The sequence below is a fragment of the Macaca mulatta genome, chromosome 3, assembly GCF_049350105.2.
Source record: "Macaca mulatta isolate MMU2019108-1 chromosome 3, T2T-MMU8v2.0, whole genome shotgun sequence".
NCBI lineage: Eukaryota > Metazoa > Chordata > Mammalia > Primates > Cercopithecidae > Macaca > Macaca mulatta.
In genome coordinates this window covers 21,156,946-21,181,566 of record NC_133408.1, presented here as the reverse complement: position 1 = coordinate 21,181,566, position 24,621 = coordinate 21,156,946, and the positions used below count along the sequence as shown (strand labels likewise).

Genomic DNA, 24,621 nt, shown 5'->3' with positions numbered 1-24,621 from the left:
TGCTGTTGGGCATTCTAGTTGTTTCCAATTGTTTGTTATTTACTATAATATTATAATTAATATTTTTGAATATAAAATTTATATTTCCCTTTGAAATAATTAATGGGTCAGAGGGAATGAATGACCATTTAAAAGTATATATTTAATGCATATTTTAAATTTACCTCTGGAGTCTATCAGTTTCTCTCTTCATAGTGTTTCTCTCTTCATAGTTTCTGTCCTCATAGCATCATTTCATTGTATTATCATGGATACCAGGTAATATGATGCTATGAACAACTTAGCCAGTTTTCTGGGCAAAGCTGTCATGGTTTTTAAAGTTATTATCTTTTTATCCCCAATTGCTACATTATTACCTCCATAAGAAACACTCTTTTTCCTTCCCCTTTTTAAGTCTTGAAAAATAATCATAATACTTGCCTCATAAAAAATTGGGAAATACAAATGTGCATAAAATGCTATGTAAGTATTGGGAATTATTGTTTTTAAGCCATTATGGTGATAATGAAAAATCTGCATAAATGATAATCAGTTGCAAAGAACATATCCTATGCTTCGATATCCTAATCTTAGACAGATGCTCCTGGTGCCCACGTTGCCTTTATTCAGCTCTCTTCTGATTTTAACCACAGTGTGGTAGACAGTTCGTGAAAGCTCATATTCTTCTCTTCCTGCCAGGATGTTGCTGGAAGCTCTTGCAGCTGTCTCTTGCATTCTTCCCCAGGGTCTTTTTCAACACAGAGATCTCCCAACTGTCTTGAATTTTGCTGCCTAAAAGTGCAGGGATGGGGAGGGATTAATGCCCAGAGGACACCCTTCAACCAATGGGAGATGGGAGATAGTGAAAAAAATGTTCCAATTTCCTATATTTCTGGTAGACAATTCTGGGAGGCATTCCACGTATGCTTCTCAGAGCTTCTGGCAGAGTTCCACTCTTGTTGCTTACAGCGGAAACCTCAGTAAAGCACCATATAATGTCTTTTCTCTCTCTGTGTCTGACTCTCTCTCCTCCCTCATTGCTGTTTCCGAGGATCGGTTTGGAAATAAACTAACTGCAACCAAATCTTTGTTCTAGACTCTTCTCTGAGGGAAACCCTAAGCACGATATCATCCCTTTCCCTTCTTCTGCAACAATGCAGAGTTCTTTCCCCTTCCCTTGGAGAACATTCAGTTAACTAACTCAGCCATTGAATATTGAGGGTCAGTCCTATGCCAGGCACTGCTTTGTGGAGGATGTGAAGACAGACTCAGATTCTGGCCATCTTGGAGCTACATTCTAGTGGAGCGGGCAGAAAATGAGTACAATAAGTAAGCAAAATGTTAGACTTCAGAAGTGCTAAGGGGAAGAAAGGCAGAATGACTGGGGAAAAGGATGCATTGCGGTTTTAGATAGGATGGCCAGGAGAGGCTTTATTGAGAAGGCCTCATTTGCACAAATATCTGAAGAAGGTGAGCCACATCAAGATATGTCGGAAAAATATTCCATCTGAGGCAATGGCAAATGCCTGAGTCCTAAGGTAGGAGTACGTCTGGAACATTTAGGAATATTGAGAAGACCAGTGTGGATGAAGGGAGGTGAAGGAGAAGGAGGTGCTATTGCCAGAGAGGAAGCAAAGTACTAGACAGGTCACGTGGGAACCTTAAGGTCTTTGGTATTTACCTTAAGTTTTAAAATTTATTTATTTATTTATACTTTATGCCGATCTACAGTGACAGGGAAGCCATGACTCTATCTATTGGGGTCTTCAAATTGATATATAATAGTTGTACAGGCCAGGCATGGTGGCTCATGCCTATAATCCCAGCACTTTGTGAGGCCGAGGCAGGCAGATCACAAGGTCAAGATATCAAAACCATCCTGGCCAACACGGTAAAACCCCATCTCTACTAAAAACACAAAATTAACTGGATGTGGTGGTGCGCACCTGTAGTCCCAGCTACTCGGGAGGCAGAGGCAGGAGAATCGCTTGAACCCAGGAGGCAGAGGTTGCACTGAGCCGAGATCACACTGCTACACTCCAATCTAGTGACAGAGCATCTCAAAAAGAAAATAGTTGTACATATTTGGGAGTACATGTGATGTTTTGATACCTGTGTAATGATCAAATCAGGGTAACCAGGATGTCCATCACCTCAAACATTTATTTTTTCTTTGTATTGGAAACATTATCATCCTTTTTTTTTTTTTTAGCTATTTTGAAATATACAGTAAATTATTGTTAGCTATAATTTCCCTACTGTGCTATCAACTACTATAACTTATTCCTGCTCTCTAACTGTATATTTTACATTTGATGGGGAATTACTGAAGAATATTGAGCAGAAGAATCTCAAGGTCAAAAGGATTATTCTGGCTGCTATATGGAGAATAGTCTTCAAGAGAACAAGGGTGGAAGGAGAAGCCAGTTATGAGTTATTGCAATAATCCAGGAGAGAGATTATAGTGATTTGAACCTGGGTCTTAGCAGTGGAGGTGGTGAGAAGTGTTGAATTCTATATATTCTGAAGCTAGAGTTGACAGAATTTGCTGACAAATGAGGTGGAGGATGTGAGAGAGGTAAGGAGGCATAGACGATTCCAATGTGTTTGGGCTGAGAAACTAAAATAATTACGTTTGCCATTTACTAAGTTGAGGAAAGAAGCAAGAAGAGAAGATTGGAGGGGTGTATGGGAGCTCAGTTTTCCACATATTAAACATATTCCCTATTTATTACTTTCCAGGAGGAATGTCAAGGAAAATAGGTGATTGCATATATGAATCTGGATTTAAGAAACAAGGTCAGGACTAGATATGTAAATTAGGGAGTCACTAGTATGTAGATGATATTTTGAAACATTGGAACTGAATGAGATTTGCAAGGGAGTATGTATAATAGAGAAAAGAAGAAATTCAAGGATGATATATGAATTTTCTAGAGCTGTCATAACAAAATGCCACAGATTGGATGGCTGAAACAACATAATTTTCTTGCAGTGTTGATGGCTGAAAGTCCAAGTCGAGGTGCCAGCAGGGGTGATTTATTTGGAGGCCTCTCTCCTTGGCTCACAGATGGCTGCTTTCTTGGTGTGTTTTCACATGCCCTTTCCTCTGTGTGTGCATATCCCTGGTGTCTTCATCATTCTATAAGGATACCAGTCATATTGGATGAGGGCTTCTCCCATATGCCTTCATTTAACTTTAGTATTACCTCTTTAGAGGCTCTATTACCAATATGGTCATATTCTAACATGCTGGGGGATAGGGTGTCAACATATACATTTTTTGGGGGAACACAATTCAGTCTATAACACATGGATATGTTGGACATGCTGAAATTAGGATGAAGGGGAGATAAGAAAAAATAATCAAATAAGATTGAGATGGAGAGGATAGAGGGGTTTAGAGAAAAAATTGGAAATATATGAAATAAAGTACTTTGAAAAAGTAAAAGGAAACAATTGTGTCAGAGGCTGCTGCTACGTCAAGTAAGATAAAGACTAAGGATTGAATATTGAATTTAGAAATGTGGAGGTCACAGTTACCTTGATAAGATTAGTTAGTGGTAGAGTGCTGGGGGTGAGCATCTAACTGGAATGGATTCAGGATTAAATAAAGAAAAGCCAGAAGCAAGAAATAAAGACAGCTCTTTCAAGGAGTTTTGAAAACCAATTGCCTAAGAACTTCATGTTGGAGACTTGAATTTCAGCTTCATTAATGGAGAGGGGCAAGATTGGTGAACTCACTGATGTGCAGGAACATGGAGTAAGCTTCACAAAATTAGCTAAAACTTGGACTTCCCACTCTAAGATGGTGTGGAGGGCAGAGTAATGGCCTCCTGAAAATGTCCATGCCCTCATCTCCAGAACCTTGGATAATCTTTGCCAGACCTTATACTCAGAACAGAGAAATGCATAGACTAAGGATGGTTAAAATGAACTCTCTCTACAGGAAACATCCAACAGAGACATGTTACTGCCCTGAGCTCTCCAGAGGGACTCTTTTTCCTTAACCTTGCTTAAGCCTGCCAAGTTAGCTTTCTTTTTGATTCTGTGGGCTAAACAGAATCTTTCCAACAATTTTTTTGTTTACCTAAGTTGGCCAGAGTTGCTTGTAAGGAAAGAGACCTCAGTGACACACTGTTCCTTCCATCTGGAACGCCTCGCTGCAGCCCAGTTTCACTTTCAGGTTCACTCCAAGTGTCCAGTCTGTTTTACTCTATGGACTTGATAGTGTGATGGTTAATATTAGGTGTTCACTTGACTGGATTGAGAGATGCCTAGATGGCTGGTAAGTGTTGTTTCTGGGTGTGTCCGTGAGGGTGTTGCCAGAGAGATTGACATTTGAGTCGGCGAACCGGGAGAGGAAGATCCACCCTTAATGTGAGTCGGCACCATCCAATTGGCTGTCAGCGCAGCTAGAACAAAGCAGGTGGAAGAAGGGGGAACAAGCTCCCTTGCTGAGTCTCCTCTCTATTTTTCTTCCCATGCCAGACACTTGCTCCCACTCCTGTCCTTAAACGTCAGACTCCTGGTTTTTCAGCCTTTGGCTGCAAACTGAAGGCTGCACTGTCAGCTTCCCTGGTTTTGAGGCCTCCCGACTTGGACTGAGCCACTACTAGCTTTTTTCTTTCCCCAGCTTGTGGACGGCCTATCGTGGGACTTTGCCATGCAATCGTATAAGCCGATTCTTCCTGGTAAAGTCCCTTTTATATATACATATATTCTTTTGGTTCTGTCCCTCTGGAGAACCCTAATATAGATGGGGTTGTCTACTTTATCTTTTTCCTGGAGACTTTTCCTTACTGATTGACTGGATGGCAAATAAAAAATTGCTCTAATTTGTTCAGGTGCAGTGGCTCAGGCCAGTAATCCCAGCATTTTGGGAGGCCAAAGCTGTACAATTACTGGCATCCAGAAGTTTGAGACCAGTCTTGCTACAAATAAATAAATAAATAAATAAATAAATAAATAAAAATAAAAATTAGTCAGGCATGGTGGCATGTGCCTGCAGTCCCAGCTACTTGGGAGGTTGAGGTGGCAGGATCTCTTGAGCCCAGAAGTTGAGGCTGCAGTGAGCTGTGATCGCCTCACTGCACTCAGTCTGGGTGACAGAGTAAGACCCTGTCTCAAAAAAAGAAAATTGCTCAACTTTACTACAGTGAACTTCCACTGTTAGAACTACAGTTGGATTTTTCTCTCCTAACACCTATTCCAGCCATTGTGGTAGGGAACCAGGAAACCAAATTCATATATCCTGCTCTCTGCTGATGGGGATAGCTATCAAAAGACCATCAGTTCAACAAAATGCTTTAGCAAAATGAGAGCAATGTTAAATTGTTCTGTTTTAGAGTGGTATGTATATCAGAAGTTGATTATCACAATAATTCTTAACAAACCACAAAACCTCAGTGGTTGATAACAATAAGCATCTATTTAGCTTATGAGTCGACAGGGTTCAGCTGATCAGGCCTGGGTTTGGCTTTTCCCGTGTGTTTACTGTCAGCTGTAGGTTCAGTAGGTGACTCTGCTGTCCTTGGGTAGGCCCTTTCACAAGTCTAGGTGGCTTCTAAGGTGGCCTTGGCGGGGATGACTGGGACAGCTCGCTTCTGATCCTTGAATCTCTCATCTTTCTACTGGGACGAGAGGGGCACTTTGGTCAAGTTCTTATGGTAGTAACAGAGGGTAAGAGCAAGCATGCCAAGTTCTTATGGCAGTAGCAGAGGGTAAGAGCAAGCAAGCTCAAGCATGCAAGTGCATCTCAGGCCTCTGTTTGTGCCACATTTGTCAGTTGTCTCCTTGGGGCAACTTAGGTCATTCTAGCTCCAGAGCTCCCAACCAGTTAGCCAAGACTCACTGGACCTGCGACAGAGCTCACCTATTCCCTCTGCCCAATTCTGCTTCACCGAAAGCAAGTCCTATGGCTGAGTGCAGAATGAGAGAGCACTATCGAGCTATATGCACATAGTATAGAGACAAGGAGGACTGACAAACTGGAAACATTATTACCTTTGATCAACCACAGGGGTAAAATTTCTTATTTCTTTTTCTTCTGCATTTGTGTTTTATGATCTTTCTACAGTAAATACCTGTAGCTTGGTTAATGAAGAAAAGCTTCCAGGCAAGAGCAGATTGAAATAATAAAAAACTTAGGAAAAATACCCTTGGCTATCACACTGGCTAAAATACTTAGTACTGAGTGAGAAGATAGCTTGAGCCCAGGAATTTGAGGCTGCAGTTAGCTATGATTGTACCACCGCACTCCAGCCTGGGTGACAGAGGAAGACTATCTTAAAAAATAAAGGAAGAAAAATCTGTAACTCACAATCTATTCAATAAAGTGCTGTTCCATTGATTGTATTGATTATATGGGCAGACTTAAGAGAATGTGTGTGTGTGCAGGCAATGAGGTAGTGTTTGCGTGTGTTTGTGTGGATGTGGTTAAGATTATGTGAAAACAGATGAAAAGGTTACAATAAGAAAACATTAGAAAAACCACTCATTCTTTTTTCTTTTTTTTTTAATTATACTTTAAGTTCTAGGGTACATGTGCACAACGTACAGGTTTGTTACATATGTATACATGTGCCATGTTGGTTTGCTGTACCCATTAACTCGTCATTTACATTAGGTATTTCTCCTAATGCTATCCCTCCCCCATCCCCCCATCCCACGACAGGCCCCGGTGTGTGATGTTCCCTGCCCTGTGTCCGAGCGTTCTCATTGTTCAGTTCCCACCTATGAGTGAGAACATGTGGTGTTTGGTTTTCTGTCCTTGTGATAGTTTGTCGAGAATGATGGTTTCCAGCTTCATCCATGTCCCTACAAAGGACATGAACTCATCCTTTTTATGGCTGCATAGTATTCCATGGTGTATATGTGCCACATTTTCTTAATCCAGTATATCATTGATGGACATTTGGGTAGGTTCCAAGTCTTTGCTATTGTGAATAGTGCCACAATAATTATATGTGTGCATATGTCTTTATAGTAGCATGATTTATAATCCTTTGGGTATATACCCAGTAATGGGATGGCTGGTTCAAATGGTATTTCTAGTTCTAGATCCTTGAGGAATCATCACACTGTCTTCCACAATGGTTGAACTAATTTACACTCCCACCAACAGTGTAAAAGCGTTCCTATTTCTCCACATCCTCTCCAGCACCTGTTGTTTCCTGACTTTTTAATGTTCATCATTCTAACTGGTGTGAGATGGTATCTCATTGTGGTTTTGATTTGCATTTCTCTGATACGAGTGACGATGAACATTTTTTCATGTGTCTGTTGGCTGCATAAGTGTCTTCTTTTGAAAAGTGTCTGGTCATATCCTTTGCCCACTTTTTGATGGGGTTGTAAATTTGCTTAAGTTAATTTTTTCTTGTAAATTTGCTTAAGTTCTTTGTAGATTCTGAATATTAGCCCTTTGTCAGATGGGTAGATTGCAAACATTTTCTCCCATTCTGTAGGTTTCCTGTTCACTCTGCTGGTAGTTTCTTTTGCTGTGCAGAAGTTCTTTAGTTTAATTAGATCCCATTTGTCAATTTTGGCTTTTGTTGCCATTGCTTTTGGTGTTTTAGTCATGAAGTCCTTGCCCATGCCTATGTCCTGCCCTCATTCTTTTTTCTCAAGGAACAAAAAAGAACAGTCAAAAGCACCTTGTCATGTTTAAAGCTAATTCATTTTAGGTCATGGTGTCTCTTATTCAAGAGGGAGAAGTTTCAAGAAGCAATTTAGATAATATTTTTTCTTAGTCTTAATTTTGATCTAAAGCTTTCTGATCAACAGTGCCCAAATAATATCCACTGCTGGGTAGTGACCCAAAGATTTCTCACAGAAAGCCTGGACAGTCAGCACTTTGGATAACCCAAGGCTGTTGTTCTGTTCCACATTTCCTCCTTGAATTTCCACATTGAGGAGCACAACAGAAATTTATTTTCTCAGAGTTCTGGAGGCTGGAAGTCTGAGATCAAGGTGTCTATAGGATGAGGGCCATGGAGGAAGGATCTGTCCCTGGCTTCTCTCGTTGGCTTGTAAATGCCCTTTTCCCTGTGTGTCCTCATATCGTCTTTCTTCTGTATTTTCTGTGTTCACATTTCCCCTTCTTGTAAGAACATGAGTTGTATTGGATTAGGACCCACCTAATGGCCTCATTTTGGCTTACTTACTTCTTTAAAGACCCTGTCTCCAATATGGTTTACATTGTCAGGTACTAGGTGTTAAGACTTCAACATATGAATTTTTGGGGGGCTCACAATCCAGCCCGTGACAACCTGTCTTCATCAGAGTCTGTTTGCCCTCAGGAGCCAATTCTAAACATAGTGATAAAATAAGGTTCATGACCTCTTTAGCAGAGGGATTTGCCTAAGTAAGTCAGTCTGAGTTGAGACTCCAAGACCCACATATCCACAGAGATGGGATCTTCTCCAAGCCCTATTGAATTTTCTAAATCTTTACATCTGTTCCTTCTCATTGGTTTCTGAATGCAAGTTCCACTTCCGTATATTGTAGTCTATCTGGGTGGTGACTAGATAGTCTGCTTAGCTGTTAAAAAACCTCTCTCTCCTTGGGTGGATGCTTTCATCTAGGGTTAAACATCGGAATCACTATGGAAGTGCTTCAGAAAAAAAGACAAAGAAAAGACGTACTTTTATTCAACCAAGTAAACAAATAAACAACTTTACAAATGAGATTCTGACACAAATTCTAATTAAAAGACCAATGCCTCCCCTACCAAATGTTGACTGAGATCTTACAAAAAAAGAGTGACGAGCATTGTCACTTACGTGTTAACGAGCAGCAGCACCTTCAAGAAATTGCTGTTGGAGTCACTACTCAGATGGCAATTAAATATTAACAACAATTAAGATTGAGACTGGCTTTACCACCTCCCTATGCAATTAAATAATAATGACTGTTTACTAAATGCCAATAATAACTCTACAAGGTAGATATTATTTTTAATCCCTGTTTTTCAGATAAGAAAACCAAGTCTCAGGGTGTCTGTCTTAGTCTGTTCAGGCTGCTGTAACAAAATACCATAAATGGAGTAATTTATAAATAACAGAAATATATTGCTCACAGTTCTGTAGTCTAGGAAATTCAAGATCAAGGCACCAGCAGATTCAGCGTCTGGGGTGAGGAATTTTTCTCTGCATCATAGATGGCAGCTTCTTGCTGTGCCCTCACATGGCAGAAGGGGCAAACAAGCTTCCTCAGGGTTTTTCTGTAAGGGCACTAATCCAATTCATGAAGGGTTTGCCCTCATGATCCAATCACCTCCTAAAAGTCCCACCTCTTAGTACTATTGTGCTGAGGATTAGTTTTCCACATATGAATTTTTGGAGGAAGGAAACATTCAGACCACAGCAATGTCTAAGTAGATTATTTAAGTCACATAACTAGTAAATAGTTCACATAGTGTTTGAATTTGGATATGCCTATAATTTAAGCACATCCTTCACCACCTTGCTATACTGCTAGCTGTTTTCCTCTAGCTTGTATCTGTAGCCAAGTGGTTAGTCCTAACCTAGCTAGACTAATTTCTGACATCCAGCCCCACCTTGCCAGACCATTTGGAATCAGCGTGTCTTGAGGAAAATGCCTCCATGATATGACACAGCTACTGACTCCTGTAAAATGTCTAGCCCTCAGCTTCTGCTCTTCTTTTGTGTTCTTGTGTCTGGCTTGCTACGTCTTGTCCTACTGCCTATGCTTTGCATTTTAAAGATACCTTCTAAAACACCTACAAAATTTTCAGGGGGACTAAAATTTTCATTTCCAAAATACTCAATGAGTATTTTATGTTCTAATTTAAAATGCTTTCAATAGTCACCTCTTAGGAAAATCTGGCTCTTAGTGCAGAAAAGGAGTATGTAGCAGACATCTGTCCAATTACAGTATCGATAATAGAAAAGCTTTTAACAATCTACACCTCATAATATGTTAATGCAGGGAAATACTTCTTAGCAGTTTTTATAGAATCTTGTCTTTTGCACAATAAAAGGCAATTCTCCATTTCAATGCAGATATTGAGTAAATGAAAATTGCCTTTCTAAGTTTCAGAGGACAGAAGAATAAAGATATTTGGCTTCAGATAATTGCTTACACTGTTGGTGAAAGCCAGAGTTGTTTCTTATAATACAATAGCGACTGCATTTTAAATAACACAGATGGGTTTCACTCTATGCATAGATAAATAGTTGTATGGAAATCAAATTTTTGTAAATGAAATTACATTTTAAAAACACAATTCTCATAAATTACTTATAATTTTTGTAGCAAAATGTTTTTTGCAAAAATAAGTGCTCAGTATTCACTATATAACTTCAGCTATTTAATTATGGTAATAAATTTGTTTTAAAAGGAGGCAGAGCATGATGGCTGAATAGAAGCCGCCACTGATCATCTTCCCTGTAAGAACACCAGATTGAGTAACTACCCACAAAAAAAGCACCTTCATAGGATCCAAGAATCAAGTGAGCAATCACAGCACCTGGTTTTAACTTCATATCACTGGAAGAGACACTGAAGAGGATGGAAAAGATCGTCTTGACTTGCTGATGCCATGCCTTCTCCATCCTCTGGCAGTGGCTGTGTGGTGCGGAGAGAGCATCTGTGCACTTCAAGGGAGAGAGAGTGCGGTGATTCTGGGACTTTCCATTGGAACTCAGCGCTGACCTGTCACAGTGGAAAGCAACCCTGGGCAGAACTCAGCCAGTGCTCATGGAGGGAGCATTTAGACCAGCCCCAGCCAGAGAGTAATCACCCATCCCAATGGTCAGCACCTGAGTTCTGGCTTCTGGCAAGCCTTGCCACTGTTGGCTAAAGTGGTCTGGGGTTCTAAATAAACTTGAAAGATAGCCTAGACCACAAGGACTGCAATTCCTGGGCAAGTCCTAGTGCTGTGCTGGACTCGGAGCCAGTGGACTTGGGAAGGCATGTGGAATGCCGGGTCAGCCTAGGGACTCCTTGCACCGCCCCTCCCACAACCCTAGATAGCACAGCTCGCACCTCTAAGAGAGACCCCTTTCTTCCACTTGTGAAGAGGAAAAGAGTAAAGAGGACTTTGACTTGCAACTTGTGTACCAGCTTAGCCACAGTAGGATCGGGTACCAGGCAGAGTCTTGAGGCTTCTATTACAGGCCCTAGCTCCTGGATGACACTTATAGACACACCCTGAGCCAGAGGGGAGGATCTAGTCCTGGCAGGATTCATCATCTGCTGACTAAAGAGTTCTTGGGCCCCGAGTAGTCAGCAGTGGTAGTCAGGCAGTACTCGCATGCGCCTTGGGTGAAACTCAGAGACGATTGGCTTCAGTTGTGACCCAGCACATTCCCAGTGTGGTGGCTATGGGGAGAGACTCCTGCTTGAGAAAAGGAGAGGGAAGAGGAAAGGGGACTTTCTTTTGCAGCTTAAGTACCAGCTCAGCCACAATGGGGTAGAGCACCAAGGAGGCTCTTGGGGTCTCCAATTTCAGGCCTTGGTTCTTAGATGGCATTTCTGAACTTCACCTGGACCAGAAGGAAGCTCACTGCCCTGAGGAGAGAGTCCGAGGCCAGGCAGTATAAGCTGACTGAAGAGTCTTGGCCTTGAGTGAACATCAGTGATAGCCAGGCAGTACTGACTGCTGGCCTAGGGTAGTGGTGGCCATTGAGAGACTCCTCTGCTTGTGGAAGGGGGAAGGGAGAGTAGGAAGGACTTGATCCTGTGGCTTGAGTGCCAACTCAGCCACAGTAGAATAGAGGACCAGGTAGATTTCTAAGATTTCTGACTCGAGGCTTTGGATCCTGGATGGCATCTCTGGACTCTCTCAGGGCCTGTGGGACCTTGCTCCCCTGAAGGGAAGGACACAACCTGGCTAGCTTTGGCAGCTGCTGATTGTAAAGTCCTAAGGTCTTGAGTGAACATTGGTGGTAGCCAGGCAGTAGTTACCATGGGCCTTGTGCAAGACCCAGTACTGGGTTGGCTTCAGATCTGACACAGTGCTGTTCCGGTTGTGGTGACCACAGGGGCTTGTGTTACCTCTCCCCCAGAAGCTCAGCATAGAGTGAAAGAGACCCAATTTATTTGAGAGAAAGTAAGAGATGACAACAAGAGTCTTTACTTGGTAATCAGAATTCTTCTGGATCTTGTTGAAGACAAGGTGGTATCTCTGAGTCTGCAAGAGCCACAGTGTTACTCGAGTAGGAATGCCCCCTAATGCAAATATGGCTTCAGTGACCAAAAACTTAGATTATAACACCCAAGTCTCTTGGAATATCCGGAAAGCCTTCCCAAGAAGGATAGGTACAAACAAGCGCAGACTGTGAAGATTACAATAAATACCAAAGTCTTCAATGCCAAGACATCAGTGAACATTCACAAGCGTTAAGACCATCCAGGAAAATATGACCTCACCAAAATGAACCAAATAAGGCAGCAATGACCAATAATGACAGAGATATATGACTTTTCAGACAGAGTTAAAAAATAGTTGTTTTAAGAAAACTCAACAAAATTCAGGAGAACACAGAGAAAGAATTCAGAATCCTATCAGATACATTTAGCGAAGAGATTAAAATAATTAAAAAGAATCAAGTAGAAATTTGCAATTGAAGGTTGGACATGGTGGTTCATGCCTATAATCCCAGCACTTTGGTAGGCCGAGGTGGATGGATCACTTGTGGTCAGGAGATCGAGACTATCCTGGTCAACAGGATTAAACCCCATCACTACCAAAAATACAAAAATTAGCTAGGTGTGGTGGTGCATGTCTGTAATCCAAGCTACTTGGGAGGCTGAGGCATGAGAATTGCCTCGGGAGGCAGAGGTTGCAGTGAACCAAGATCACACCAATGAACTCCAGCCTGAGCGAGAGAGTGAGAGTTTATCTCAAAGACAAAACAAAACAAAAAAAAGCAATTTGCAATTGACATGCTGAAGAATCCATCAGAGTCTTTCAGCAGATTTTTTTTGGTTAAGTTTTTAATTTTTGTGAGCAGTTAGTAGGTGCATATATTTATGGGGCACATGAGATATTTTGATACGGCACTCAGTGTCTAATAATCACAGGGTAAAGGGGTATCCATCATTTCTGGCATTTATCTTTTGTGTTACAAACAATTAAATTTTATTTATTTATTTATTTATTTATTTATTTATTTATTTATTTATTTTTTGAGATGGAGTCTTGCTCTGTTGCCCAGGCTGGAGTGCAGTAGTGCGATCTCCACTCACTGCAAGCTCCACCTCCCGAGTTCACGCCATTCTCCTGCCTCAGCCTCCTGAGTAGCTGGGTCTACAGGCACCCGTCACCATGCCTGGCTAATTTTTTGTATTTTTAGTGGAGACAGGGTTTCACCGTGTTAGCCGGGATGGTCTCAATCTCCTGACCTCATGATCTGCTCACCATGGCCTCTCAAAGTGCTGGGATTACAGGCATGAGCTACTGCGCCCAACCTTCTTTAGTTATTTTTAAATATACAATAAATTATTATGGATGTAGTCACACTGTTGTGCTATCAAAATTCTAAATCTTAGTATCAAATACTGTATTTTATTAATTCTATCTGATTATATTTTTTTATGCCTTAACCATGCTCACTTCCCACCACTCCCCACTATCCTTCCTGGTCTCCGTTAACTATGATTCTACACTCTATCTTCATGAGTTGTATTGTATTCATTTTTAACGCCCACAAATAATTGGGAACATTTATCAGCAGAACTGATTAAGCAGAAGAAAGAATTAGTGAGCTTAAAGACAGTCTATTTGAAAATACACAGAGGAGACAAAGAAAAAGAATAAAAAAGAACGAAGCATTTCTATAATAGCTAGACAATATCTTCAAAAGGGCAAATCTAAGAGTTATTTATCTTAAATAAAAGGTAAAGAGACATGGAGTAGAAAGTTTACTCAAAGGGTTAATATCAGAGAATGTCCCAAACCTAGAGAATGATGTAAATATTCAAGCACAGGAAGGTTATAGAACTCCAAGTAGACTGAACCCAAATAAGATTACCTCAAGATATTTAATGATCAGACCCTTAAAAGTCAGGGATAAAGAAAGGATCCTAAAAGCAGCAAGAGAAAATAAACAGGCTAGGTGTGGTGACTCACACCTGTAATCTTAGCACTTTGGGAGGCCAAAGAGGGCAGATTACTTGAGGACAGAAGTTTGAGACCAGCCTGGCCAACATGTTGAAACCCTATCTCTACTAAAAATACAAAAATTAGCTGGACTTGGTGACACATGCCTGTAATCCCAGCTTGGGAGGCTGAGGTGGGAGAATTGCTTGAACCCAGGAGGGGGAGGTTGCAGTGAGCCAAGATCATGCCACTGCACTCCAGCCTGGGCAAAAGAGTGAGACTCCATCTCAAAAAAAAAAAAAAAAAAAAAAAAAAAAAAAAAAAAAGAAAGAAATAAATAAATAAAAGAAAAGAAACAACACACAATGAAGTACCAATACATCTGATAGTAGAGTTTTCAGGGAAAATCTTGCAGGCCAGGAGACAGTGGAATGACATATTTAAAGTGATGAAGGAAAAAAATTTGTATGCTGGAATGATATATCCAGTGAAAAGATCGTTCAAACATAAAGGAGAAATAAAGACTTTCCCAGACAAACAAAATATGAGTGACTTTATCAACAACAGACCTGTCTTACAAAAAATACTAAAGAAGTTTTTTAATCTGAAAGAAAAGGAGATTAATGAGCCATAAGAAATCATCTGAAGGTATAAAACTCACTGGTAAGTACACAGAAAAACACAGAATAGTATAACATATTGTGCATAAACTACTCACATCTTAAGTAGAAAAATATGAGTGTGCATATGAGTGCATAAACTAATCATATCTTAAGTAGAAAGACTAAAAGATGAAACAATAGAAAATAATAGCTACAACAACTCTTTAAGACATAGACAGCACAATAAGATATGAATAAAAACAACAAAAAATTAAAGAGTGGAGGGATAAAGTTAAATTGTAGAGTTTTTATGAGTGTTCTCTTTGCTTGTTTGTTTGTTTATACAGTCAGTGTTAAGTTGTCATCAGCTTAAAATAAAGGGCTATAAGACATTATTTGCAAGTCTCATGATAACCTCAGATGAAAAAATATATAACAAATCACAAAATATAAGAGCAAGAAATTAAAACATACCACCAGAGAAAATCACCTTCACTAGTATGAAGATAGGAAGGGGAAGGAAGAAAGAAGGAAGAGAAGACCACTAAACAACCAGAAAACAAAGAATAAAATGGCAGGCATAAGTCCTTACTTATCAGTAATAACATAGAATGAAAATGAACTAACCCCTCCAGTCAAAAGACATAGAGTGGCTGAATGGATTAAAAAATAAGACTTAACAATCTGTTGCTTACAAGAGAAATACTTCACCCATAAAGACAGAGATAAACTTAAAGATTTTCTGTGCAAATGTAAACCCAAAAAATAAACAGGAATAGCTATACTTACATTAGACAAAATAGATTTTAAGACAAAAACTATAAAAAGAGACAAAGAAAGTCACTATATAATGATAAAGGGGTCAGTTCAGCGAGAGGATATAACAGTTTGAAATATATCTACACCCAACACTAGAGCATTCAGATATATAAAGCAAATATCATTAGTGCTAAAGGAAGAGCTAGATCCCAATACAACAATAGCTGGAGATTTCAACACTCAATATTCAACACTGGACAAATCTTTCAAACAAAAAAGTCAACAAAGAAACATTGTACCTAATCTGAATTATAGACCATATGGACCTAATTGATATTTACAGAATATTTTCATCCAACAAATGCAGAATACACATTCTTCTCAGCATACGGATCATTCTCAAGAATACACCATATGCTGGATCATAAAACAAGTCTTAAAACTTCAAAAATTGAAATTATATGAAGTGTCTTCTCTGACCACAATGGAATAAAACTAGAAATCAACAATAAGAGGAATTTTTGGAAACTATACAAATTAAACAATATGCTCCTGAATGACGAGTGGGTCAATGAAAAGATTAAGACAGAAATTTAAAAATTTATTGAAACAAATTATCATGAAAACACAACATATCACAACCTATGGGATACAGCGAAAGCAGTATGATGTGGAAAGTTTATAGCCATAAGTGCCTATATTTAAAAAGTAGAAATACTTTAAATAAACAATCTAACAATGCATCTTAAAGAACTAGAAAAGTGAAAGCAAATCAAATCCAAAGTTAATAGAAGAAAAAAAAAATAAAGATCAGAGTAGAAATAAATGAAACTGAAATGAAGAAAACAATACAAAAGATCAACAAAACAAAAAATGGTTTTTTGAAAAGATAAAATTGACAAACCTTTAACCAGACAAAGAATAAAAGAGAGAAGACCAAAATAAATAAAAGCAGAGATTATGAAAGAGGCATTACAACCAACATCACAGAAATTCGAAGGATTATTAGAGGTTACTATGGGCAAGTATTTGCCAATAAATTGGAAAACCTAGAAGAAATAGATGAATTCCCAGACATTACAACTTATTACAGTTGATCTGTGAAGACATTCAAAACCTGAACAGACCAATATGTAGTGAGATTGAATCTATAATGAAAAAATTTGTCAGCAAAGAAAACACCAGAACCCAATGGCTTTATCACTGAATTTTATTCAACATTTAAAGAACTAATACCTATGCTACTCAAACTATTCCAAAAACTAGAGGTGGAGGGATTACTTCCAAACTCGTTCTATAAGGCTGGTATTACCTTGATACCAAAACCAAACAAAGACACATCAAAAAATTAAAAAAAGAAAAAAGAAAACTACAGGCCAATATCCCTAATGAACATTCATGCAAAAATCAAACACTAGAAAACAAAATTCAACAACACATTAAAAAGACCATTCATTATGACCAATTGGAATATATTCCAGGAATGCAGGGGTGTTTCACATACATAAATTAATCTATGTAATATACCATATCAATAGAATTAAAGACAAAAACCATACAATCATTTCAATTGATGCTGATAAAGCATTTGATAAAATTCAGAATTCCTCCATGAAAAAACCCTAAAAGAACTGGGTATAGAAAGAACATACCGGCCGGGCATGGTGGCTCACACCTGTAATCCCAGCACTTTGGGAGGCCGAGGCGGGCAGATCATGAGGTCAGGAAATCGAGACCATCCTGGCCAACACGGTGAAACCCTGTCTCTACTTAAAAAAAAAAAAAAAAATTAGCCGGGCATGATGGTGGGCACCTGTAATCCCAGTTACTCTGGAGGCTGAGGCAGGAGAATGGCATGAACCCAGGAGGCAGAGCTTGTGGTGAGCTGAGATCACGCCACTGCACTCCAGCCTGGGCAACAGAGCGAGACTCTGTCTCAAAAAAAAAAAAAAAAAAGAAAAAAAAAAAGGAAAGAATATACCTCCACACAATAATAGCTGTGTATGACAGACCCACAGCTAGTATCATAATGAATAGGGAAAATCTAAAAATCTTTCCTCTAAGATCTGGAACATGACAAGAATGCCCACTTTCATCACTGTTATTCAACATAGTTCTGGAAGTCCTAGCTAGAGCAATCAAAAAAGATAAAGAAATAAAGGGCATCCAAATTGGAAAAGAAGAAGTCAAATTATCCTTGTTTGCAGATGATATTTTCTTATATTTGGAAAAATCTAAAGACACCACCAAATAGCTATTAGAACTGATGAACACATTCAGTAAAGTTGCAGGATACAAAATCAACATACAGAAATCAGTAGGATTTCCATATACCAACAGCAAACAATTTGAAAAAGAAATTGAGAAAGTAATACTATTTAAAATAGCTACAAATAAACTTAAATATTTAGCAACTATTTTAGTTAACCAAAAAAGTGAAAGATCTCTGCAATGAAAAATACAAAACACAGATGAAAGAAACTGAAGAGGCACAAAATATTGGAAAGATATTCCATGTTCATGGATTGGAAGAATCAATATTGCTAAAAGGTACATAATATCCAAAGCAATCTATAGATTCAATGCAATCTCTAGAAAATACCAATGACATTCTTCACAGAAATAGAAAAAATAATCCTAAAGTTTATATGGAACCACAAAACACTCAGAATAGCCACAGTTATCCTGAACAAAAAGAACAAAACTAGAGGAATCACATTACTTGACTTCCAGTTACTACAGGGGTATAGTAACCAGAATGGCATGAGACTGGCATAAAAACAGACATTTTGACCAATGAAACAGAACAGAGATTCCAGGAACAAATCCATGCATTTACAGTGAACTTGTTTTCAACAAAGGTGCCAAGAACCTACACTGGGGAAAGGACAGTCTCTTTACAAAATGGTGCTGGGAAAACTGAATATCCATATGCAGAAGAATAAAACTAGACTCCTGTGTCTTGCCATATACAAAAATTAAATCAAAATGGATTAAAGAGTTAAATCTAAGACCTCTAATTATAAAAATACTGCAAGAAAACATTGAGGAAACTCTCCAGGACTTTGGGATCTGGCAAGGATTTCTTGAGTAATACCACACAAGCCTAGGAAACCAAAGCAAAAATGGACAAATGGAATCACATCAAGTTAAAAAGCTTCTGCACAGCAAAGGAAACACTCAACACAGTGAAAAGATAATGCACAGAATGGGAGAAAATATTTGCAAGTGATTTACATGACAAGGGATCAGTAACCAGTATATATAAGGAGCTCAAACAACTCTATAGGAAAACATCTAATAAATCAATCAAAAAATGGGCAAAAGATCAGAAGAGACATTTCTCGAAAGAAGACATACAAAATGGCAAACAAGCATATGAAAAGGTGCTCAACATCACTGATCATCAGAGAAATGCAAATCAAAATTTCATGAGATATCATATCAGCCCAGTTAAAACGGTTTTTATCTAAAAGACAGACAATAACAAATGCTGGTGAGGATGTGGAGAAAGGGGATCTTTGAATACTTGTTTGTGGGAATGTAAATTAGTACAGTCACTATGAAGAACAGCTTGGAGTTACCTTGAAAAACTAAAAATAGAGCTACCATAAGATCCAGCAATCACACTGCTAGGTATATGCCCAAAAGAAAGGAAAAAGATCTCTGCATTCCTATTTTTTTACAATTATTTCCAACTTTCTTTTTAGGTTCAGTGGGTACAGGTGCAGGTTTAGTACAGGGATATATTTTGTGTTGTAGGGGTTTGGTGTCCAGTTATTTTGTCACTCAGATCATAACTATAGAAGTCAATAGGCAATTTTTCAATCCTCCGCCTCCTCCCAACCTCCCTGCTCAAGTAGGTCCTGGTGTCTATTGTTCCCCTCTTTGTGTTTGTGTGCACTCATTGTTTACCTTCCACTTAGAATTGAGAATATGCCATATTTAGTTTTCCATTCCTGGGTTACTTGACTAAGGATAATGGTTTTCAGCTCTGTCAGTGTTGCTGCAAAAGACATGATTTCATTCCTTTTTATGGCTAGGTGGTATTCCTTAAGGTATATGTACCACATTTTCTTTATCCAATCCACGATTGATGGGCATTTAGGTTGATTCCATGTATTTGCTATTGCAAATAGTGCTACCATGAACATACATGTGCATTTATCCTTATGATAGAAGCATTTATATTTCTTTGGGTATATACCCAGTAATGGGACTGCTGAGTTGAATAGAAGTTCTGTTTTAAGTTATTTGAGAAATCTCCAAAATGCTTTTCACAGTGGCTAAACTAATTTACATTCCAACCCCCAGTGTATAAGCATTCCCTTTTCTTTTCAACCTTGCCAGCATCTGTTAATTTTTGACGTTTTAGTAATAGCCATTCTGAGTGGTGTGAGATGGTATCTCATTGTTGTTTTGAATTGCACTTGTCTAATGATTAGTGATGCCAAGCATTTTTTGGCATCAAAAAATTGTTGACTGAGTGTATGACTTCTTTTGAGAAGTGTCTGTTCGTGTCTTTTGCCTATTTTTAAATAGGGTTGTTTGAATACAGCCAATAATAATTTATTGTACGTTTAAAAATATGTAAGAGTGTAAGAATAATTTGATTCTTTGCAACACAAAGAAAGGGTAAGTGGTTGAGGAGATGGATACCCCATTTTCCCTGATGTGATTATTATGCATTGTGTGCCTGCATCAAAATATCTCATGTACCTCATAAATATTCACATCTACTATATACCCCCCAAAATTTAAAAAAGAAACACATATAATATACATATAAAGTACACATATATATCTTATATAACTTTGGGAGAAAAACAATACTTAAAAACTATAGTGTTTCTAAAAATTATAAATTTCTAAAATTATAAATATAATGTTTGATATTTGAAAAATGAATGTATTGAATTTACATGAACTAATAATAGATCATTATGTCTTGAAGTGGGCAAAGGCTAGCAACCATAAAAGGAGAAAATAGAAAACAGCTCGTTAACTTTAGTTAAGGACAATTTTATATTTTTGTTCAAATAATCCTGTGTAGGGTTCAACTTCTTTCTTAGGAAGTTTTGGTTGAACAATTTTGTGCTCTATACTGTGCTATCATATTCCATTAAGTGTTTCTGTTGAAGCAATTTTCAACTCTTTACTGAGCGAGTCAAAAGTTGAATGTCATACTCTCTTTCTTTAAAATTGACCCAAATCAGTTCTCAGTCATGAATTAAGACTAAAACTTTCAACACTGTATCCTATCCTTTGGTTAAATAAATGAATGGGTGATGAATAAATATAGCATGGTTACTGTGGCAAATCTTTTGAAAAATTATCTCATTATCAAGGTCAAATCAGAATTTTAAAAGGAAAAATATCTTTTACATCTGTAAGACACAAAGTACATGTATATTTTTATTGTTCTTAACTAGCCAGAGATTACATATTATATTATCTTAAATGTATTATAACAAATAAATGCGGAGTCGCATTCATTTTAATTTACAAATATTTTGGTGGGTTCAATGGTGGTCCCCCCAAAAAGATATGTCCATATCATAACAGCAATAATCTGTGAATGTGAACTTATTTGTAAAAAGAGTCATTACAGAAATAATTGAGCCTCGAAGTGAGAACATCCTGGATTTTCTGAGTGGCTCCTCAGTCCAATGACGAGTTCCTTAGAGCAGAAGAGGAGGCCCAGAGACCCGGAAGAGAAAGCTGTGTGATGACAGAGGCAGAGCTTGCAGTCATGCAGCCATGAACCAAAGACCACTTGGAACCACCTGAAACTCGAAGAGGCAAGGAAGGTCTCTTTTCTAGATGGAGTGCAGCCCTGGGCATAATGCCCTAGTAGCACCTTGGTTTTGGACTTCTGGTCTCTAAAATTGTGACAGAATAAATTTCTGCTGTTTTCAGGCACTAAGTTTTTGATAATTTGTTATAGCAGCCCTCGGAAACTAATTTATATATCAAATAGGCAGAGGACCAGTATGCCAAAGAAAACAAATGATTTGTTGACTCTTCATGCTGAGTAGTGAGGAAGAAAACAAGCTATCTGGCATGTTCATCTCCTGTGCTCTCCTCTAAAAGGAGATAAGTCTTACACCTGTATCTACTATCAAGATATAAAATTTTTCATTGTTAATTTTTTATTGAGATATAACATCTATCCTATAAAGTACCAAAATCTCAGGTGATAATTTTTACATATATATTTATGTATTTATATGTTCAAATTTCTACACACGCATACAATTGTGTAACTGTAACCACCACTCAGTTGGACATAGAACATTTCCAGCATAAAAGAAAGTTACCTAGAGTCCATATCCTGTCAAATCCTACCTGCCCACAATCTTCTCCCAAAAAAATACTTCGATTTTAATACAAAAATTAGCCAGGTGTAATGATGCATGCCTGCAGTCCCAGCTACTTGGGAGACTGAGGTGAGTGGATTGCTTGAGCCCAGGAGGTAGAGGTTACAGTAAGCTGTGATCACACCATGGCACTCCGGCCTAGGTGACAGAAGATTTGTGACAGGGTCACCTGTCTCAAAAACAAAACAAAACAAAACAAAAACTCATTCTATTATTAATAGAAATGAGATCATACAGTTTATATTTCTTTGTGTCATTATTTGTCTGTAATGTGTTGTCTGTATATGCTCATTATTATGTGTGTAAAAATCATCCATATTAATTATATTAATCAATAGGTCTTTTTCTTTTTAATTAGGGAGGTGAATATTCCACAAAATGTTTATTCTACTCTTAACCTACAGTTGGGTTGTTTCTAGTTTTAAGCAATTGTAAAAAAAATTGCTAAGAATATTTTGGTCTTATATCTTAGGGACATATGGGTTTATTTTTCTTGGGTATATATGTAAGAGTGAAATTATTTGGCCATTGGATAGGCATATATTTAGTTTTTATAGGTACTATTAAGAACTGTTCCAAAATTATTGTATCAATTCACACTTCCATCAACATTGCATGAGAGTTCCAGTTGCTCCACATTCTTGCTGACACAATTGTTTGCCATTTAAATTTTAGCCACTGGTGGGTGTTTAGTGGTATCTTATTTTGTGTTTTAATTTGCACTTCCTTATTGAATAATTACATTGAGCATCTTCCCATATGCTTGGGCTATTTTAATATCCTCTTTAATCAAATGCCTGTTTGATCCTTTTGCCCATGAAACAGTTTTTTTTTGTCCTTTATATTATTGAAAATTCCTTTCTGCTTTAGTGAATCAGGGACATAAATAGTGACTATTTCATGGGTAGAATTTAATTTTTCCGTGCATTGGTCTATTCCTAGAGAGCTTTAAATCTTGCTTCATTGTGCTCACCTTTTTATACATCATGGATTTTGACTCTGGTTCTTTAGTTTTCCCATTTCATTTTAGTCACCAAAATGCTTAAAACTAGAGATCAACTTTCTTAGCTGCAAAAGCTTCTAACCTTTCAAGAAGTTCATACTTTATGAAATTGCACAGCAAGCATTTATTTTTCAGATCATTTTTGAACATTACTCCTAAATTAATAAAGTATTCTAATGCTGCTTTAGTATTGATTACAATAAAAAGGGCTTGAAATATAGCTGTTCTTTATGCATAAAAGACCCAGCTAGGACCAGTACTGCCAGAGAAAAAAAGTCATATTGAATGAAAAAAGTCATATTGAAAAAAGTCATATTGAATTTCCCTACCTAAAAGATGTCTCAATCTGAATTTATTTGGCTACACTAAAGAATGCAGTATATTTAGTTTTCCATTTGCATGATGTGTTTGTGCTATAGATGATATTTTAAATTGAAAAGTTTATTTTAAATTATTTTTACAGTGAAGACTGTTTTCAGCTCTTTTTATATTGTGCATAGTTTTTTAATGTAATCTGCTAGCATGTGTTTTGTAGACTGTTTAATGACTGGATGTCTTCCTCCAAATTTTGAAGTACAAAACTAGTGTCTTTTTTTACTTGTACACCGTTTTAAAGTCTATTAAAATTGTCATTTGACTTTTTTTCTGTTAAAATATGCTTTCTGAATACAAAGCTATTATTACATTGTCTGATATCAGAATGCATAATTCTTTGGATGAGTACATAAATTATACATTCTGTAGATTGATCAATTAAATATTAATTTTTAGTAATATAACTGTAATATTATAATGATGGTATTGTTAATAATAGTAATCGATGAGAGAATAAAAGATTTATATCTTTTATTGTTAACGTTGCCACCCAAAATTAGTGTTAGACAGCTGCCCCACCCTGCTCCAAATGCTCGGAATTTCCATTCTTCATCCAGTGGGATTTCGTAAACTCCACAGAGACTCTTCCATATTTTTTTCTACTTTTAAGTTGTTGTTTATTTCCTTAACACATCATATATGTTATTAGAGAATAAAGCAATTGTAAGTAATTAAGAGAATAAACTGTTTCTTGGTTGTTAGAATAGCATGGTATGTATTTATATCCTGGGGCCAAGAGACCCATCTCTATTTAAAATAATGTATTGTGAACATTCAGTATTATATATTATAGAAAAATAAATCCCTGAGGAATAAATAATTTGCTATAAAAAGTTTTATCTTCCTAATTTAAAAGGTTGATACTAAAAAGCCAGAACTCAGATTTTTTCCCCTTCTAGATTTTTTTTTGTTTTCTTCTGTTGTTTTAATGGAGAGAAAGAGAGAAATTGCCTACTACTGATTTAAGCATATGGCCTCATCTTGGGAGCAGTCCCAAGGTTTTGACAAAAAGTGTAAAACATTAAAAATAGGACTTTATGTGCTACTTTTTGGGGCTTGGCTAGAGGACAGGACAATTACACAGTGGTTTTATGAGCCCCCCGATGTGTAATATTTATCTTTATTTGCTCTTCATTTATATTTAGTGCATGTTGTAAAACTGTGTAAGGCTATGAAGTAACTTTAGAAGTTATAATGGGCAACAGCTCTTAATGGAGACTTTTTTTTTTTTATTTTACAGATTCACTTTGAAGAGTATTAAAGACACGTTCAGCTGAATAAAGCAGACTGTATGTATCATAGGCTTAATTCATACACGTAATAAAATCTTTCCATGTGCTTGCAGAAATAACACAAAGATCAATAACCGGAAGGAAGCCAGAGGGATGAAAATACATGGTAGATTAAGATTGTTTTGCACAAGACAAGAGAAAGAATATTTAAAGCTTGCTGACA

The 24,621-nt window shown here is 37.6% G+C and overlaps 1 long non-coding RNA gene across 1 annotated transcript in view; it reads left to right on the top strand.

The window, feature by feature from the left end:
• The window catches only part of LOC106997295 (uncharacterized), a 294,922-nt gene that overhangs the window by 145,781 nt on the left and 124,520 nt on the right, over positions 1-24,621 (top strand). Inside the window, exon 6 of the long non-coding RNA XR_013414949.1 lies at positions 24,407-24,455. This is a non-coding gene — a long non-coding RNA (uncharacterized LOC106997295). The remainder of the gene's footprint in view (positions 1-24,406; positions 24,456-24,621) is intronic.